Here is a 5000-nt window from a genome sequence, read left to right as displayed (position 1 = left end):
TGTAGGTCACTGCCACCGGGGATAAAATCATTTGCAGTCAATAACAAATAATAAAAATAATAATATGGTTAAGTATTTGTAAATCATTAAAATTGGGCTTGCGGTGCCCCGTCTCGAAAGAAATCATCGTATAGCCGTTAACGCATTAAAAGTAAGTCATGTAAGAGACTACGCCTGTGTTTGATGGGTTGTATTGGGACGGTCGCTTCCTGAGGCCAATTCAGACGGCGAGTATAGTTACGGGGCTGCTTCGAAGCACGAGACCGTGCCGTGATAGCGCCTTCCTAAGAATAAGAAATAGAACGAATATAACTTCAGCGGCTAAGTCCGAAATATTCCAAAATGCAGTAAAATATTCTTAATTGAAAAAAAATGGGCTTGCTGTGCACAATAATGCCGTTAATTGTCTAAAAATAAATTTCCGAAATTTAACTCAAAAGTCATGGCTCTGCGGCTATGTCCCGTGGTGCTTGGAACTTGAAATCAGTTCTGCGGCTATGTCCGACCGTGCGTGTTAGTTGAGTCGCTTCAGCGGCTAAGTCCGAAAATTTCCAAAATGCAGAAAAATATACATAATTGAAGAAAGTTGGCCTTGCTGTGCTTAATAATATCGTTAATAGATTAAAAATAAATTTCCGCTGTGTTAGGTGGGCCTTACTTGGACGGTACGAATTCTGCGGCTATGTCCCGTGGTGCGTGGTACTTGAAACCAGTTCTGCGGCTATGTCCGACCGTGCGTGTTAGTTGAGTCGCTTCAGCGGCTAAGTCCAAAAAATTTCCAAAATGCAGAAAAATACACATAATTGAAGAAAATTGGGCTTGCTGTGCTTAATAATATCGTTAATAGATTAAAAATAAATTTCCGCTGTGTTAGCTGGGCCTTACTTGGACGGTACGAATTCTGCGGCTATGTCCGACCGTGCGTGTTAGTTGAGTCGCTTCAGCGGCTAAGTCAAAAAATTTCCAAAATGCAGAAAAATACACATAATTGAAGAAAATTGGGCTTGCTGTGCATAGTAATGCCGTTAATTGACTAAAAATAAATTTCCGCTGTGTTAGGTGGGCCTTACTTGGACGGTACGAATTCTGCGGCTATGTCCCGTGGTGCGTGGTACTTGAAACCAGTTCTGCGGCTATGAACCACCGTGCGTGTTACTTGAGTCGCTTCAGCGGCTAAGTCCGAAAATTTCCAAAATGCAGAAAAATATACATAATTGAAGAAAGTTGGCCTTGCTGTGCTTAATAATATCGTTAATAGATTAAAAATAAATTTCCGCTGTGTTAGCTGGGCCTTACTTGGACGGTACGAATTCTGCGGCTATGTCCCGTGGTGCGTGGTACTTGAAACCAGTTCTGCGGCTATGTCCGACCGTGCGTGTTAGTTGAGTCGCTTCAGCGGCTAAGTCCGAAAATTTCCAAAATGCAGAAAAATATTCATAATTGAAGAAAGTTGGCCTTGCTGTGCATAGTAATGCCGTTAATTGACTAAAAATAAATTTCCGCTGTGTTAGCTGGGCCTTACTTGGACGGTACGAATTCTGCGGCTATGTCCCGTGGTGCGTGGTACATGAAACCAGTTCTGCGGCTATGTCCCACCGTGCGTGTTACTTGAGTCGCTTCAGCGGCTAAGTCCGAAAATTTCTAAAGTGCAGAAAAATATTAAATAAAGCGGTTATATAAGTAAGTATGTGTATGTATTCTAACATATACAAAATTTAGTATGATCGGAAATGATTAAGGAAGAGAAAAACTTAATTAAAATTTCTGGCGGCAGCCGAGGGGCCATCCGCCGGTGTCCGCGGCTCTGCCTCTTCCGTGACTGACGAATGCTGAGATAAGGGGGGTCCAGACTATAGTATATGAGCTTGGCGAGCGAGGCTCTCCTCGAGCAGGGGGAAGTCTGAGATTGGACTACCGGCCGCCGGGGACCCTGTCGCCGGCAGGCCATTCGCGCTTCCGCCCCGCGTTGGCTGAGGCAGTTTAGGGCAAGAGTGGCACAAGTGCACCGACCGCCGTTTCCTTTGGGGTCGGCGCCCGTCACCCCGCTCAGTGGCCGGCGAAGACCGGCCGAGTCTCGGGTTCGAGTCGGCACAGGACACTGAGTGCAAGAGTGACACAAGTAACGGCGTTCACGGGCGGCCTCTGGGAGATTGCCCTCAGTACCACCGGGCAACGCGGGGGACTGCAGGCCTCGACCCGCGCCGCTCGATCCCCGTTTAGGGCAAGAGTGGCACAAGTGCACCGACCGCCGTGTCCTTTGGGGTCGGCGCCCGTCACCCCGCTCAGTGGCCGGCGAAGACTGGTCGAGTCTCGGGTTCGAGTCGGCACTCGAGCCTGAGTGCAAGAGTGGCACAAGTGATGGTCTTCACGGGCGGCCTCTGGGAAGCTGCCCCTAGTACCAGCGGACAACAGCGAGGGACTGCAGGCCTCGGCCCGCGCTACTTGCGACCGTTTAGGGCAAGAGGGGCACAAGTGTATCGACCGCCGTGTAATTTGTGGTCAACCCGCGCTGTTGCCTGCGAAGACCGGCCGAGTCTCGGGTTCGAGTCGGCACAGGGCACTGAGTGCAAGAGTGACACAAGTAACGGCCTTCACGGGCGGCCTCTGGGAGATTGCCCTCAGTACCACCGGGCAACGCGGGGGACTGCAGGCCTCGTCCCGCGCCGCTCGATCCCCGTTTAGGGCAAGAGTGGCACATGTGCACCGATCGCCGTCTTCAACGGGGTCGGCGCCCGTCAACCCGCGCAGTGGCCGGCGGAGGCTCCGGTTCGAGTCGGCACTCGATTCCGAGTGCAAGAGTGGCACACGTGACGGCCTTCACGGGCGGCCTCTGGGAAGCTGCACTTAGTACCAGCGGACAACCGCGGGGGAATGCTTTCCTCGGCCCGGTGTACTTGCAACCGTTTAGTGCAAGTGGGGCACAAATGCACCGACCGCCGTGTCCATCGGGGTTGGCGCACGTCAACACGCGCGGTGTCCGGCGGAGGCTCGGGCTCGAGTCGGCCCTCGACTACGAGTGCAAGAGTGGCACATGTGACGGCCTTTACAGGTGGCTTCTGTGAGCCGGCCCTTAGTACCAGCGTGCATCCGCGGGAGACTGAAGACCTCTCCCCGCGCTGCTCGAACCCCGTTTAGGGCAAGAGGGGCACATGTGCACCGATCGCCGTCTTCATCGGGGACGGCGCCCGTCAACCCACGCAGTGGCCGGCGGAGGCTCCGGTTCGAGTCGGCACTCGATTCCGAGTGCAAGAGCGGCACACGTGACGGCCTTCACGGGCGGCCTCTGGGAAGCTGCACTTAGAACCAGCGCGCATCCGCCGGGGGACTGCTGGCCTCGGCCCGCTCTACTTGCAACCGTTTAGGGCAAGTGGAGCACAAGTGCACCGACCGCCGTGTCCATCGGGGTTGGCGCACGTCATCACGCGCGGTGTCCGGCGGAGACTCGGGCTCGAGTCGGCACTCATCTACGAGTGCAAGAGTGGCACATGTGAAGGCCTTAACGGGCGGCCTCTGGGAAGCTGCACTTAGAACGAGCGCGCATCCGCCGGGGACTGAATTCCTCTCCCCGCGCTGCTCGAACCCCGTTTAGGGCATGGGGGGCACATGTGCACCGATCGCCGTCTTCATCGGGGTCGGCGCCCGTCAACCCACGCAGTGGCCGGCGGAGGCTCCGGTTCGAGTCGGCACTCGATTCCGAGTGCAAGAGTGGCACAAGTGATGGCCTTCACGGGCGGCCTCTCGGAAGCTGCACTTAGAACGAGCGCGCATCCGCCGGGGACTGAATTCCTCTCCCCGCGCTGCTCGAACCCCGTTTAGGGCAAGAGGGGCACAAGTGTACAGAAGTCCGTCTCCTGGGGAATCGCGTGCTCGGCTGCCCTCAATGGACAGGCAGAAGCAGGGGTCTGCTCGTAGGTGACTCGGCACTCGAGTGCAAGATTGGCGCAAGTGACGACTTCTCGTGCGGTCACGGTGAGGCTGCCGGCGGTGTCTCTGGCTTCTGCCGCATATATATTCCCGTTCGTGCCCTCCACGTCTTCAGATTTCAAAGTCCCATCCGTGCGTGTTAGGTAGGCCGATTTTAGGGGACCTGCCGCTCGCATTCGGCCGGGTCGCGCTCTCTGAGGCTCAGACGTTACGAGTCTCCCCTGAAAACGCCGCGCTGGCACCTTATTTTGTAGGAAAATTTCACACTTCCTCTAGTTGAACTAACGGATGCGTCGCTGATAAATTGGCCCTTTTTCCGCATAAGACGATTCCTGAGCCTTGGGTGGTGTCTGGATACATCAGGAGGACACAACTGACGGAAGAAAAGCCCGGGTCCGTCCTCCGCCCGGCAGGGGAACGATTTTACGAAAAAGGCCGGCTTCGTTCCCCTTCCCGGCAAGCAGCAGGTGGACGATTTTACGAGAAAGACCGGGTTCGTCCACCTTCCCGGCAAGCAACAGGGGAACGATTTTACGAAGAAGGCCGGCTTCGTTCCCCTTTCCGGCAAGCAACAGGAGGACGATTTGACGTTAAAGACCGGGTTCGTCCTCCTTCCCGGCAAGCAACAGGGGAACGATTTTACGAAAAAGGCCGGCTTCGTTCCCCTTCCCGGCAAGCAGCAGGTGGACGATTTGACGATAAAGACCGGGTTCGTCCACCTTCCCGGCAAGCAACAGGGGAACGATTTTACGAAAAAGACCGGCTTCGTTCCCCTTCCCGGCAAGCAGCAGGTGGACGATTTTACGAGAGAGACCGGGTTCGTCCACCTTCCCGGCAAGCAACAGGGGAACGATTTTACGAAAAAGACCGGCTTCGTTCCCCTTCCCGGCAAGCAGCAGGTGGACGATTTTACGAGAGAGACCGGGTTCGTCCACCTTCGCGGCAAGCAACAGGGGAACGATTTTACGAAAAAGGCCGGCTTCGTTCCCCTTTCCGGCAAGCAACAGGAGGACGATTTGACGATAAAGACCGGGTTCGTCCTCCTTCCCGGCAAGCAACAGGGGAACGATTTTACG

This window comes from Zootermopsis nevadensis, unplaced genomic scaffold (assembly GCF_977971745.1).
Source record: "Zootermopsis nevadensis isolate Lab colony 2312 unplaced genomic scaffold, Znev_1.0 Znev_ptg000236l, whole genome shotgun sequence".
Lineage (NCBI taxonomy): Eukaryota > Metazoa > Arthropoda > Insecta > Blattodea > Termopsidae > Zootermopsis > Zootermopsis nevadensis.
This window is presented reverse-complemented; position numbering follows the sequence as displayed.